Source organism: Sus scrofa, chromosome 16, assembly GCF_000003025.6.
Source record: "Sus scrofa isolate TJ Tabasco breed Duroc chromosome 16, Sscrofa11.1, whole genome shotgun sequence".
In the NCBI taxonomy this organism is placed as follows: domain Eukaryota; kingdom Metazoa; phylum Chordata; class Mammalia; order Artiodactyla; family Suidae; genus Sus; species Sus scrofa.
In genome coordinates, this window is record NC_010458.4 from 78,442,665 (window position 1) to 78,458,068 (window position 15,404).

At 55.4% G+C, this 15,404-nt stretch overlaps 1 long non-coding RNA gene across 1 annotated transcript; it reads left to right on the forward strand.

The window, feature by feature from the left end:
- LOC106506581 lies at positions 10,532-13,653 on the forward strand. The gene is made up of 3 exons (XR_001301974.2): positions 10,532-10,727; positions 12,401-12,533; positions 13,452-13,653. It is a non-coding gene; the product is annotated as an uncharacterized LOC106506581 (long non-coding RNA).

The window sequence follows — 15,404 nt, forward strand, 5'->3', positions numbered from 1 at the left end:
TCTCAACATCCCAGGTCCTCTTCTCTCAAGCACAGGCGGCCGCTCTGAGCTCCCGGTCAGCACATCGTCCTCCCCAGGCACCCAGCCCTGAAGAGCATAGTGCCCACCCCCCCATCCCCCCACACCTCCCCCCATCTCCCCCCCCCACATCCAGTCCAACAGCCAGTCCTGCGGAGCTCAGCTCCAAATGCAGCTCCGCCAGCTCACCCCTCGCCCTCTTTGCTGCCCTCTGTCCAAGCCACCCCGCCTCCTACTTGGATCCCTGCAGCCACCACTGGACCGTCCTCCCGAGTCCACTCTTGCGCCACCGCAGAGGTTCTCCGCCAATCCCCTGAACGACCTTTGACCCTGACCATGTCTCCCAGCTGCTTCAAACGCATCGTGGTCTCCCCACAAGTCTCCACCCCGGGCCTCTCGGGCCCCACCCCCGCGGCCACCGGCCAGCCCTCGGCCCCACTCCCGGGGCCCAGCCCGGAGCCCCTGCCGGGTCTGCCCAGATGCCAGGGGCTCTGCCCGGGGGCCTCTCACAGGCATGTGATCCGATTTGTGCCTCTAACTGCTTCGGTCTTGGCGCAGCTCTTCCCTGCCAGCCGTGGTCTGTCCCCGGCTCCTCTTTCTCAACCTGCTGTTTTCCTTTGCGATTTTCTCTGGCAGCTCCTTTCTTTCAGCAGACGCATGTGCCAGACGATTAACCCGTGTTTCTGGGTGTGTGCAGGAAATGCACACACGCACTTACACATGCATGGGCGCCACTCACGCACACCACGGGCACGCAAGCCCACATCACATTCATGGACACATGCACACACCTGCACACGCACATGCTCACACACTCTCTCTGCTGGCTGTCACCCTGTGTGGCTCTGTCCTCTCCAGGCCAGTGTTCCAACCCCATAAATCCTCTGAATATCTGCCCAAGGTCATCCGACGTCCTAATTGTCAAGCCAATAGAAAATTCGCTTTCTGATTTTCAGTATTGATTTTCACCCTTTTCCGGGTTGCCCTTCCTGTCTGGAAGCCTCTGGTTTCTTGAGGCACCCCCTCCCCCAGCCCTTCTCATTCTCTGGGACTGTCCCCCTCTGTCCACGCTTGGTCCCCCCCAACAGATCTCCACAGGGCTGAGCTCTCCTGCTGCCCCCGGGCCAGCTTCTTCTCGTGGGGCCCAGGGCAGCCCTCTTCATCTACAGCCTCTGGAGCCCCACTGTGGGGTCCAGCCTGTCTCCCAGGCCCTCCCCTCTGTCCCCTCTGCATCCCATGTCCTGTCTCCCCTAACCAGCCTCCCTCACCCTCCAGGCCCTCCTCTCTCAGCTAGAAGGAGCCCCCAAACCCGACTCTGGTGACATCCCGCCACCTTTGAAAGCCCTTCTTTCCTTCCCACCACCCAGTACACACAGACTACAGGTCATGCATTGCCTGGACGCCCCCACGGCTTAGCCTCCCCGCCCCCCGGCTATGGTGCCATGTCCTGGTTACAGAGTGACAAGCCTCTGGGCAGCCCTGCTCTTTGATACTGTAGGCGGCTGTCTGTGCTGCCACCCCAAGACAGCCTCTCCCCTGGCTGTCTCCCCACTCTGCTCACTCAGCCACACACCTGCTCCCCCCCCACCCTCTGAACACTCTGCTCCTGCATCTGTCTCTTTCTCATGGGCTGAATTTCTCCTGGAGGACCTGCCTGCAGAGTGCCTGCCCGCTCAGTCATTGCAGAATGAGGGGACAGGCTCAGGGCACGATTGCTGGGTCAGTGGGAACCAGGCAGAGCGGGTGGAGGTGACGTCTCGAGGAAGCAAGCATCGGAAGTTGATGTAAGAGAGACTGAGCATCAGTTACACATGAGCCTAAAAGACTGAGAAAACATCTTCTCGGGGTAATTTATTGACTTTGAAGAATGAAAGTGGTGTTACTTTTCTATTGCTCCTGGGAAGAATCGCCCCGTGCTTAGCGCCTCACACAGTAGCGCAGCATCACCTCCACCTGGAGCAAGATCAGCTGGTCTTTCTTTAGGCCACGCCACCCCACTCGGCTGTGTTCAAGTCGCCATTGGCTCAGCATTTATCTGGGGGCTCTGGGGGAAGGGTCTCCTTCCAGCCTCGTTCTCACCGTTGGCAGAATTCAGTTCCCTGTGATTTGGGGACTGAGTCCTCATATGGATGGAGGGATGATGGGTGGATGGTTGGAGGGTAGACGGATGGTGGATGGGTGGGCGGATGGTTGGAGGACAGATGGACGGATGGATGGATGGACGGATGGGTGGATGGTGGATGATGGGTGGATGGATATCTAGGGACAATGATTTGGGGTAACCTCAGATGGTGGATTACCCTTTCATACCATATGTCCTCAGAGTCCTGGAAGAGGTCAGGTCGGCTCAGTGTCCCTGTCTCTGGGCAGTGGGGACACAGCCATGAACGGTAGCATCATGGGTCATTCCGGCTTCTTTCCATTCTGGGGCCGTTCCCTTCCCTGAACGTGCTTGGAAATCACCTGCCAGCCCATAAACAAATCCTTCCTGTTTGGAGGAGTCCCTGGGTGTACCTATGGGCCATGCTAAGAGCCCTGGACAGTCCAGGGCCAGCATCCTAAGGGCCAGAACCTCATCCTCCTTCCTTGCAGGGATCCCCCTGGGAGTCGGCAGGGTCTGAAGAGAGAAGTGGCCCCTCCCTCCTCCCAGACTCCACACAAAACCCCACTTTCCTCCCATCAGGAAGTGCATTGAAGTGAGCGTGATGGGTTTGCCAGAAAAGTCCTCAGTGCAGCAAAATCAGGGGCCACTCAGAGCAGCGGCCAGGGGCACAGGCCAGGGAAGGGGCGTGGGTCCCAGCCCGCTGGATGTGTGGAGTTGGGCAAGGAACCCAGCTTTCTGTCCTGCAGGGGAGAAGGTGCCCATCTTCTGGGCTATCGCGAGAGGAGGGCACCGTGCCTGTGATGTCCCTGGCACAGTAAACACTCCGTCAACGTGGGCTATGCTCACTCCTCCAAAAGCCAAGAGCTTCGATGGTCCTGAAACTGAGACCACAGGACGGTCCACAGAAGGGAGAGGTCCGGGTGGGGAGGCTTGGCTCTCCCCCTGAGTCCACCGTCCTCCCATCATATGTGTCACGCCTTTGGCGATGCTGGGCGTGGAGGAGGGGAGGTGAGATTCAAATGGACACACACGCCTTCCTTCACTCCCCTCGGAAGACCTGAGGATGCGTACATTTCCCCCAAGGGCTCTATTTAATGACACCAGAAGGAGCCACCAAGAAGTGACTCTGGAAAACATGGACCTCAGCAGCACGGGTGGTTTCTGAGGGGTGGTATCTTTGCGGGGCAACTGCCCGGTAGGCGTGGAGGCGTTTGTCTTCCTCTTGCAGCTGGCACTTCCTTCTGGACTGAGTGGGAGTCTGCTGAGCTGCATGCTCTTAGCACCTTGATCTCCCAGCTCCCCCGGAAGCCAGTCCAGATACATCTCGCCTCTACTTCTTTGCTCTTTGTTCCCAAACCTCGTCCCACGCATCCCACCTGAGAACCTCCCAGAAGCCCTGGCAATACACACCTCATCTGGTTTTGCCCAGAGGGCCATGCCCCTTCCAGAAGCAGAAGGAGCGGATCCAGGCAGCTGCTGGGAGGGGATACAGCTCGTCCTGGAGCCTGGGCGGCCCCTGGATGGAGGCATCTTTCCTCCTGGCCCCTGGGGACAGGAAGGCAGGCCTGTGCCCTCCAGGACCCGCTCTAGTCAGGCGTGGCCACGAGATGATGGTGTCGTGTGTGCGACCCCATGTGACACAGCTGGGGGCGCTGTTCTTCAGCCCGAGGAAGGAGAGGTCAGCTCGACATACGGTTCTCTTCAGTCCCTGGAGGAACTGCGTGTCCAAACCAAGGGGATTTACTCCCCCAGCTCTGAGGGTGAGAGTCCGAAATCAAGGCCTTCTCAGGGCTGGGTCCTCAGAAGCCCCGAGGGCGAGGGTGGTCCGGGCTCTCCCAGTTTCTGGTGGCTCCTGGCAAGCTTGGTGGGTGCATCGCCAGAGCCCTGCCTTCTTCCCGGGAGTCTCCGGGCCCCCTCCTCTTCTTACAAGGATGTTATAACCCTGATCCAGAGGGACTCTGTCATAACCTGAGGACACCTGCAACTGTCCTATTTCCAAGTAAGGTCACATCTGAGGTCCCAGCTGGCCCTAAATCGTGGGCGGAAACTCCGCAACTTACCACAGAGGCTTTACTATGGAGTAAAGTTTGTGTAGTGATGGAATTATCCCATTGTGTCTTTAGAGGGAAACCCACGCTCCGAAGGAGGGGAATTACAGCACTCCTGCAGGAAGTGAATTCTGCCAACAAACAGTGACTCTGGAGGAGGTCCCGGGCACTGGCCAGAACAGCACCCAGCACCTCACAGAAGAAATTTCCAGATAATAAATTCACACGGCTTTCACCCACTAAATGTGTGGTAACGGGGTCCTCCACCACAGACAGCCAAACACATCTGAAGCTCTGGTTGTGGTCAGACTCCTGGCAATACCCCAAAGAACATGAGTCTAAATATTTTGCAAATGGGACTTGGTGGCTCCAAGTGGCATTCTGTAATTTGAGGGTTACCTTCAGAACAGCTCCCTTCCTGTGTCATCTACTGAAAAATCTCTCCATGGCAGAATGAAATGGGATTTTATTTATTTATTTATTTTTTGGAAATCTAATAGTCCAAAACCTCAGCAGAGTATTGCATTTGGAGTAGGCAATTCTTTTGGTGACTAATGCCAACCACCCTAAAAGGATGAGTGGGTTCGTATGTGTTCCATGTTTTGAGATCCCCAGTAAGTAGGCACCGATGGTGTTAAGAGGAGGATTACGGGGTGATTATGTTAAGGCCGACAGCTGTCCCCGTGTATCCTGACACACTGAGCATCGGACTTGTCGGGGGAAACTCCAGAGGTACCCATTAGAATTGAATGCCCCGAATCCATGTACAGTTGTAACGCAGCCCCAGCCTGAGAGAGCACCAGGATTTCGGGAGAGGCTTCCTCATGCCTTGGGTTCCCGGGGGGCCACGGACTGCCCTGTGGCCGCACTGGGCATATTCCGTTTGCTTGGCTACTTTACAAGAGCCCTTGTGGATGTGTCTGTTGAGAGAAAAGGGATCCCTTTGATTTTTATTTATTGTGTCTCCTACAAGGGGCTTTTTCCTTTTGGTTATCAAAATGAAATATTAATAGCCCGTCTGCAAGGATGCGCTACACGCGCCTGCTTCCCTCGTTAGCGCTTGACCTGCAGTCACTCACCATTAGCGCCGCCACCGTGATGCTCCCGCGGCAGCTGCGGACCAGCCTGGGAGGTCCTCGCGCAGTGCGTGCTGGGCGAGGCTTCCGACATGCGACCATCGCAAGAAAACCGACGTGCGGTGGGGTCCGAGGACAGTGGAGGCACAAATGCGGTTCGCTGACTTCAAGGAAAAACACAGGACGAGCTCCAATGCTCCTAATTAGATGGCAACTGAACAGGAGCTGGCTCTTTCGGGAGGCGTGGCGTCAGCGCCCATCACCGACCTTGGGGGTGGGGGCGTGAGGCTGGTGGGCCCTCGAGTTTGTACGTGTGGGTGGGGTGTCCTTTAACTCTGTGATGCCGCTTAATCAGGTCCCCTTGACTTGCTGCCAGCATTTGCCTTCCTGAGCGCACGCCCACAGGTGACCCTAAGCATTTTATCACACAGACATATTTCAGCGCTTGCAGCTTTTAGAGGTTTTCTCTCTCCATTGCTCTTTGAAATCCGTGTTGAGTCTCAGCTGTGTTGAGACGGGAGGGGGGCACCGCACCCTCTCCTCCTTGGCATCTCTGGACAAGCCACGCCTTCCAAATGGACGCGCTGGTAATGGACTTTATCGCCCGCATCTCTGACGACAATCAGACCGGTTTCCACACCAGGCATGACTGCAGGTTCTTCCTGGCTATTAATTAGGCTTCAATTTGTTCTCGGTGCCAATTTCAAACCTCCTACGTTTTTTACCCACTCTTTCCCCCCTTCCATCAATCAACTCTTCCCCACATTTAATTAAAAGCTTATAAAGCACGCACGGCTCTGTGCTGCACTGAGCCGCGCAGGTAAGGGGAGCAGGGGGCGGGAGCGTCCTGTCTAGCTGGCACGCAGGGCACCTGTGAGCACAGAACTTCTTTTGTGAACAGCACACTGATAAGAGTGTCACAGGGCGTATCCGATTGCATGCTGTCAGTGGCCAGTCAAAGACCCCAGGCCTCCACAATGACTTTCTAAGACGTGTTTCCAAAAGTCTGAAATTTCCCCAACAACAGGAGGCAAAGGCGGTGAGTAGAAATCGTTCCCATCAAGCTGCAGGGCAAACTCAGGAAAACTGATCTTGTCTTTTGCTGGTTGATGTGAGCCAATTCATGAAGAAAGAATTTCACAACCTCTGCTGCTAAAGATGCTGCAAGCCAACTAGCTGGTGTAGGAGGGATCTGCTCTGCGTAATGGGTCCTGGCATGTCCTGGCTGCCTGCGCCCGGGCCCTGCGCCCAGAGACCATTAGGCAAGGAGACGGGAGGTAGGCAGTGTCCCCAGGGTCACCCAGAAGACTGCCCACGGGCCGTGGGAAAAGCACAGGGGCTGGCTGGTCTGGACGGCAATGGGCTTTCTTAGCTGGTCACTGCCACCACCTTTTTCTTTTCTTTTTTGGCTATTTAAGGCCACACTCGCGGCATATGGAGGTTCCCAGGCTAGGGGTCTAATCAGAACTGTAGCTGCTGGCCTACACCACAGCCATAGCAACGCCAGACCCAAGCTTCGTCTGCGACCTACACCACAGCTCGTGGCAATGCCGGATCCTTAACGCACTGAGCGAGGCCAGGGATCGAACCTGCAACCTCATGGTTACGGGATTCGTTTCCGCTGCATCACAGCAGGCACTCCCGCCGCTTCCTCTTTCTAAATAGCGATCGCTTCTTCTAAATGCTAGTGTGAAGGAAGCACACACCCAGCTTAGGAAGCGAGCTGCTGCTTTTCATCCACCATAAAGAAAAAGTCTATAATCTCGGAATTTAAAAATGAATGTGCCCAAATACCCTGGTGACCTAGCAGTTAAAGATAAGGCGTTGCAACTGCTATGACTCAGGTTCACTTCCTGGTCCAGGAACTTTCGCATGCCATGGGCCCGGCCAAAAAAAAGGAATGTGCCAGTCCCAGAAGTTTATTCACGCTTTTGAGAAAATGGAAATAATCCATGTGTTTATGTGATTACATCTAGAAAGTATTCAAAGTAACAAACCTAGGTTGAAACACAGAGTAATTTATAAGCTGTCTCATAATGTCATGTTCATTAAAATAATTTACTTACACAATTATAAAATAATCCTGCCTCGTACAGCCACACCCATTATTCCTTTTTTAAAAACTCCTTGGCTCCATCCCACACCCACGCCCACACACCTGTGTGAGCCTGTGCGCACCTGCTTCCTCTGGGGACTGAGCCTCCCCCCACCTTCCTCCACCTCCCCCTACTTCCCCCCACCTCAGGAGTCAGCTGTGGGGTCCTTTATCCCTGGTCCTGGGATGATGGGTCCCCGCATGTCACATGACCCTGGCTGGACCATGACAAGCCTCCACTGGGAGCTGGAGACTGGGAGTCAGGGATTCTGGCTCTGTCTGGCTGTTCCCTCAAAAGTGTGAGCCCTGAACTTGGGGCCGTGCATGGTACCGCTTTCTCCCGGGGTCCTGGAAATCAGGAAAGCTGATTTGCGGCCGAAGGGCGGGGGCAGACACTCAGACGCAGTGGAGGCCAGAGGTGGGAGGAGGTCCTGAGCGCACGCCAGGCCCTGGCCCCTGGCTGCGCAAGTCCGCCCTTACTCTGAATTCTGCAGGACACGCGAGCATCCTTTCATACATTCTTCTGTGGCTTTAAACCAAATCAAATTAGATTTCTCTCACTTCCACCCCCTGGAATCCTCACGAAAACCACAGGGGAAAAAACTCACCAGAATGGCCACAGTGGATATTTAAGCCTAGTAGAACAGAAGGGGTTTTAACTTTTTCTTAGTTCCATGGCAAGAAGCTTCCTGAAGTTTTAATGTGACAGTTTTAGGGGAAGAAGGAAGGCAGAAAAACAAACATTTTTCTAAAGAAAAAAATAGAGATTTTAAAGCCATTGAATAAATTGCCTACTTAGTTTGTATCTTAGAGCACTCATTATGTTTATCATAATTATTTTTCATCAAGTGACCAAACAAAACGAGTATTATACAAGACAGTGTTTCCCCGAGGATAACTGAACACTTGCTTCAGCGTAGTCTCAGGTTGGAGGAGCATCTATCCTAAAAATGGGTTGGTGTGACGCGAGGCAGTTACTATTAGAAGCAAAAAGTTGGTGCTCTAGGACTTGAGAGAGCATTCTGGAAGGTCTTGTGGTGGAAGCTCTATTCTACAGCCAGAACCCTTCCGGCACTTTCAGTGTCCCTGTATAGTTTCCAGGGCTTGTCCCAGGACGCAGAGGCCGCCTCCTCCGGGGAGTCTGCCAAGAGAGGCTGCTCTGCAGGGGTGGACATCCTGGCTGTGCAGGTTCAAATGCAAGGAGCTGGGAGCCGCCTTCCTCTCTCAGGTGCGAGGGCACAGACAGAGGTAAGAGTCTGTGAGGGCTTCTGCTTCAGAGGTAAGAGTGCCATCTACTGAATCAAAGACCTCATTTCCCGCAGCCCCATGCCCCGGGCCTCAGAGACCTCCCACCCAGGGGCCGAGGGAGGATGGGAGATGCAGATGGCAGCCAAGAACAAAGACCGGAGGACAGCCCCAGGCTAAGGGCTTGTCAGCCCCACAGCGTCTGCAGGCAGAGGGAGAGCCCGGAGCAGAGCTGCTGTGCGCTATCTCGAAGGATGGCTCTAGCGACTGATTTGGGAAGACAGAGGAGCCCCCCCGAGTCACTTAGGAGAGAGATGCCCACTTGAGCAGTGCGAGATGCCCACTTGAGCTGTGTCCACGAGAGCGTGGCTGGTAAGGCTGACCCCAGCCCCGTGGTCCAAAAAGGCGGGGGCTCCCCCATGTCGAAAGGATGAACGATAAGGCCCTGCTGTCGAGGGTGGGGACTGTATCCGACCTCCTGGGATAGACCGTGAGGGAAAGTGATATATACCTCTGTGCGACTGAGTCACGCGGCCGCAGAGCAGAACCTGGCACTCTGCCGATCCACTCTGCCTCCATCTCAAACAAAGAAGGGAGGGACCACACATCAGCGGAGACGGCGGCCTTCCTGGGCAGGCAGGAGGGCGCGGTGGCAGATCCCGGCGCCGGCTGGATGGCGCTCGTGCACGTCCGCGGTCCCGGTATTCACACAGGCGCTCCCTTTCTCTGGGCGCAAATGAAGGCGGATGATAACGTACCATCCGCGGCCTCCCATCCCGACGGTGGAGGTTAATTTGCTCGTGTTTTAAAGAGCCTTTGAAGGTGCTAAGTGTTATTATTATAATTGTTACATAAAGTTCCTGAGAGGGAATAAGGGCCGCTGGAGGTAGATTTGCTTCACTTTGATGCCGTCGCGCGGCTCATCGCCTGCAAGCGGCGCGGCTGCCAGCGCCGAAGAGAGGCCTGTCGCATGCGCGGGCTGAGCCGCTTTGGTGGCATCCGGTGTTTGGGCTCTGGGTTGTTCTCAAGTGTGTGTTCACGACCGGAGGGTTCTGGAAGGGCAAGGAGGGAGCGGCTCCTCCAATAGAAACCCCCTTGATTTTCCGAGGAGGGAGGACCGAGTCAACGAGAGAGAAAAGTGGACCCAAATTAGATGCATGTTGTCTGGGGAAATAGCCCCAAGTCCCCCGTGGAAGACGAACACGGAACTTCTCCCCGACCTTCCAGGGAGGGAGGAGGGGACGGAAGTTCCCACCTGCTGAGCTGAGACACACAGAGCACAGAGGCTCCCGGGTTCAGGGTTGGGTTGGTCGCTTCACTGGCGAACTACCGGGAGGCAGGTGCCAGCCTCCTGCTTCCACGGGCGCAGGTTACACTTCGGAGGCGAGCTCGGCCTTTGGAGCCGGAGAAACACTGATGAGCTGGCTGGGGTGTCTGCACGCAGCCCCGCTTTCAGGAGGGGATCCGGGGATTCCGGGGCCCAGCACGGAACTGCCCGGAGACATAGCCACCCAGTGACTCCCAGTCACCCCGCTTCCAGAAAGGGCTCCTCTGTTCGTTCACACACTCAGCACATAACTGGGCAGTGTCCAGTAAGTTGCTGGGGATGACAGAGACCACCCAAGGAGCCCCAGTCTAAGCGGAGCTGAGCCTCCAAATGTTTTAGGACTGAGAGAAGTCAGTTATTGGATGGCAAGTTAGAGTATGATGACTTTCTACGAAAGAGAGGAGGGGCATTTTGAAGGCATTACAAGAGATGACTTGACCTCGTCCTTACTTGGAACATCTTGAAAGAAGGCCTAAATTATGGGGAAAGAGGTGCGATTTCAGGCAGAGGGGGGACGGCTTGTGCAAGTGCCCGGAGGTCATAAAGAAAGCAGGTGTTCAAGAAACCACAGAAGAGCTGGTGTTCCTGCAGAGAGAGATGAGATGAGACAGGGCTGGATGTAGCAGGAGCCTGATGGGTCAGAGCCCTGCAGTTCCGGGGGCTCGCTGAGTGTTTTCCCAAGTAGCAGAGAAGTCATGACAAGCTTGTAAGCCAGGAGCATCTGGAGGGGGCGGACCCAGGGTCAGAGGGAGTGAGGAGCCCTGGCGGTGGCTGAACTGCTTGAAGACACGCGAGAAGCGGAGACTTTCAAAAGGTAAAGATGGGGGAGTTCCCATCGTGCCTCAGTGGTTGGCCAATCCGACGAGGAACCCTGAGGTTGCAGGTTCGATCCCTGGCCTCACTCAGTGGGTTAAGGATCCGGTGTTGCCATGAGCTGTGGTGTAGGTTGCAGACTCGGCTCAGATCCAGCGTTGCTGTGGCTCTGGCGTAGGCCAGTGACTGCAGCTCCGATTCGACCCCTAGCCTGGGAACCTCCATCTGCTGCCGGAGTGGCCCAAGAAATGGTAAAAAGACCAAAAAAAAAAAAAAAAAAGAAGTAAAAATGGGGAATTCCCTTTGTGGCTCAGTGGAAATGAACCTGACTAGTCTCCATGAGGATGTGTGTTCGATCCCTGGCCTCGCTCAGTGGGTTAAGGATCTGGCATTGCCGTGAGCTGTAGTGTAGATCGCAGAAGCAGCTTGGATCCTGCATTGCTGTGGCTGTGGCGTCCGCCAGCAGCTGTAGCTCTGATTCTACCCCTAGCCTGGGAACCTCCATATGCCATGCTTGCAGCACCCCCGCCTCCCAAACAAAACCCAAAACAGAGTTGCCGTCAGTGTTTGGTTACTGGGTGAGCACAGAGTCCCTCTCCAGGGAGGCAGGAGGAGGAGCAGGCACTGCAGGCCACGCCCCTGCGCAACTCCAGGCAGGCTCTTCCGCACCTCTGCTTACCCCCCCCCCCCCCCCGTTACACCGGCCTTGCCTGTGAGTCTCCCACGACGCACCGCTCTTTCCACGCCCTGTGTTCTGAGATGTGTGTGTGTGTGTGTGTGTGATCAAAGGCAGCTGGTGTTCCTGGTGTCACAGATGACGCTGTGGCCCGTGCTCTTACTCCCTGGCAGGCAACTCTGTCCCTGTGCTGCCCCCCCGCCCGAGGCTGCCTGGGGGCTCCATCACCTCCTGTTTGGCCACAACACATCCCACGTTTGCTCTGTGACATCGGCTAAATTCATGCAGATGCACTTGCTGGGCCCGAAGACAGAGCCCGTGAAAGCTGACACTGTCAAGATGCCTTCCCACACATCTTGGCCCTCTTACTCCTTCACCCAAAGTGTGCGAAAGAGCTCGGTTTCTTGCAATCTTTCCGACACTGGACAGTGCGTGTCTTTAAAAAAAATGCCAACCCGCAGGGTGTGGAAATAAAGTCAACGTCCTTTTGCCTGTTCCGTACTGAGGTGGCGCTTCTCTCTTAGGCTCCTGAGCCGCTTGTACGTCCGCTTCCGTGAATTTCTTTGGTCATATTCTTGCTGCCTTTCTGTTGGACTGCTTGCCTGACACCCCGATTTTCATTTATTTTGTCCGTTACACGCACGGCAAGTGTTGTCCTCCAGATGGTCCCCTTTATTTACGATGTATGTGCTTGTTCGGAAGTCCTCGTTTTAATCTTGAACAACAAGTGTGTTAATATTTTCCTTCTTGGGTTTTGGATTTGCTAAGGAAAGCTCGCTTCCTTAAAATTATTAAAACTGTCCTTTACCGTTTCTTCCTTTATACTCTATAGGTATTTGATGTCTTTATAACGCGAAGTTTAATTTAGGTGTGAGGTAAGGAGCCGACTTTATCCTTAGGTTTATTTTCAAATAGAGGTGTTTGTTAGGGAGTCCCTGCTTTTGCTAATGACATGCCAGCTTCGCTTTATGTATGTTTGTGTTCCCTTTTATTCATAGGTTCACGTATTTGCTGACTCAACAGACATTGATCGACCACAGCCAGGCCCTATCGCAGCTGCTGGGACATAACAGCTCAGCCAGGAATCTCCAAAGCGGGAGGTGACCAGAGCTTCGACCAGGCATAAACCAGGTGGGAGCAGGAGGCATGTGGGTTCTACCGAAAAGACGGCAGCACACAGAATTTCTGTGCAAGGAAATGGGAGCTCTGCCTTGCCATCTTGGGGGACAGGAAGCAGGAGAGGTGCCCAGATGGCCCTGGGGACAGCAACGCCTCTGGTGGGAGAGTCCTGGATGCCCTGTGCAGCCAACTTGATTTAAGCTATGTCACTGCACTGCAGACGCCCTCGGTCCCCAAATGTTCCGAAAGGCTGGTGACTTCCAGGGTCGCCGTGTGCGTCAGAGGAGCGGGGGAAAAGCAGCAGCTCGGCCCGGCTGGAGGAAAGGGGCGAGGCCAGGCTGGGGGAGCTGGGACCAGAGGAGACGGGGCACGCGCCCTGCGGATGCGGGAGGCCCACTTTGCCTGATGCTCCAAGGCGCCCTGTCCTGGCTCAGCCCCTGACGTTCCTGCAGCGCGGGGGCCGTGTTGTCGCAGCTCTTACTTACAAGGACCCCCCTCCAGTGAGGGTCCAGCCCAGGGCCCGACCCACGAGCCTCAGCAGGACGGCCTGTGGGGGCGGGGCGGAGACCAGGGCCCCGAGGGCGGGGTTGATGGGACGGGCGCCCAGCGTGGGCGCGCCCCACCGCGCGCAGACCCCTCCTCTGTGTCCCTTGCGGTCGCCGTGCCCCTCGGGAACGCGCCTACACCTCCAGGCGTGACAGCTGTGGCCCTCCAACTGTTCAGCCCCTGGCCGCCTTTTCTCTGCAACTATATAATATATATATTTTAAGTGTTAATGTTTTTAATGATTTTTTTCCATTACAGTCGGTTTACAGTGGTCGTCAATTTTCTACTGCGCAGCAAAGTGACTATATTACGAGGACTCTTTCTAGACATAAAAATAGAGGAAACCATCGTTCTTGGTGAGGCTTGTTTTTCTTCACTCCCCAGGAATGAATCGCTCCCTGTGTTTATGGGCTGCACCTCTCCTACCGTCGTGGTGTCTGGAAACAGTCCTGGAGATCAGCCCTGGGTTTGGCCAACTCGCTACTGAAAAGCTCATCGAGTGGTTTGCAGTTTGTCCTTTTCCTCCGCCCTGCAGCTGTCTTCATTCCCCCTTGTTTCCAGGGCCTGGGGGGGGGGTGCGTGTGATATTAAGTCACATGGAGTCACACGTGCACACGCTTGTCTGGTTACATGCACACACGTGTGACTCCGTCTTCCAGCCGGCCGTCCATGGCTCTGTCGCCTTCTTTACTCCGCTGGTCTGAGGGTCCCTGAGCACACGGCAGGCCTGCAGCTCACGAGCCCCCACTCAGGCAAATCGGAGTGTAGGCTCTCCGGGGGGTGGGGGTGGGGCTGGCTGAGAGTGTTTCGCGCCCCCAAGTGTATGTCTCCCCAGATAAGTCAGGCAGCTCTGTGAGGGTGGAATCGAAAGTGACCTCAGAATCCACCTTCTTGTTGAGACTGTATTTGCCGCTTTCATCTGTGCACCCGTCTGTCTGTCTGGCTCTGAGCCGGGGGCAGAGCTGCTCATCGTGGGCTCAGGGGCAGGAGCAGCGCGTGATGGCCCGACAGCCACGTGTGTGATGTGCTTCCACGAAGGGGAGCCAGTGCCTGGGGCACTCAGCCAGCTCTGCGGAAGGGGACAGCCCAGCTGGGGGGCAGGGGGGGCCTGGACAGACCTGGGGGCCCAACCGTCCCTGCCAGCAGAGGCTGACCCAGGCGAGGCAACCTGTCTGTGAAGCGTGTTGAGAAGGACTTGAACTCTGGGAGTGAACGCTCACTCCCCGTGGCTTAAACACCTGGGAGGTGCCAAGATGCGGGGCTTGGGGCCTGATGTAAAGGGTTTCTTTTGGGGGGCGCTGGGCCCAGGTCACACAGGCAGATGCGAAGGGGGTGTCCCCGGAGGTGACTCCGGGCTGTGTGCGCAGGCGTGTGGAGGCTGAGCAGGGCCAGAGAAACAAAGGCTGGAGTCAGAGACTCGGGATTCTCAGCCTCGCCAGAGCCGCTGCAGGAGAGCCAGCGTCCTCTGGGGCCGGACCTGGGGCCGCCACCTTTCAGACGAGGCGGGGTGACCAGGACCCTGTGTGGAGCCCAGGCTGGCGGGGCTGCAGTTACGCCTCCTCATGGTCCCTGCGTGTGTCTGGGACCTGATCCCCTCCTCCTGTCAGGACATCAGTCAGATTGGATGCGGGCCCCGCCCCCTGAGCCGACTTCAGCCTGGTCACTGCCCTGAAGACCCTGGCTCCAATGCCACCAGGTTCCAAGATACCGAAGAAGGTGGGAACTGGGGGGACCCCACTCAGCCCATAGCAGCAGCCAGGGCGACATTGCAGAGCAGGCAGCAAAGTGAAATGAGACAGCTATAATTTTATTATCCCATTAGTAGAAGAATAGGATGGAGAGTCTAAGTTATTCCTCCAGGTGAGGGACCTAAATCAGAAAAAGAGACAATTTTTTGCATCACCAAACTCTCATTACATTTTCTTTGATGTTTTATTGCTAAATTCTTTTTCGCACGGTGGTGTTCTGATTTAAGAAGAGTGAACAGTATAGATTGCAGCCCGGAATAGAGCCAGGCTGCTAGAAATATGTTGGCCAATATTTTCCTTTCCCCGTTATTTGGGTGGTAATTGATGTGTGCATTTTACAGTTCACTGCAGCTTCAGCCCAGGGAAGGCGCACGAGGCAACGTGGGGCTGAAATATTTGAAATGGTCCAGCCTTCATCCTTGGTAAACTATTAGGCTCATTTCAGACTTTCCAGAAGCAAATGAGTGCTTCATCGCTCTGCCTCTGATTCAGTGGCGCAGTAGCCTGTAAAAATATGCAGATTAGTTGCGAGCCAAATAATTTGGTCAGAATTATTAACTAATAAAACATCTTTTCCCCCAGAATCTGC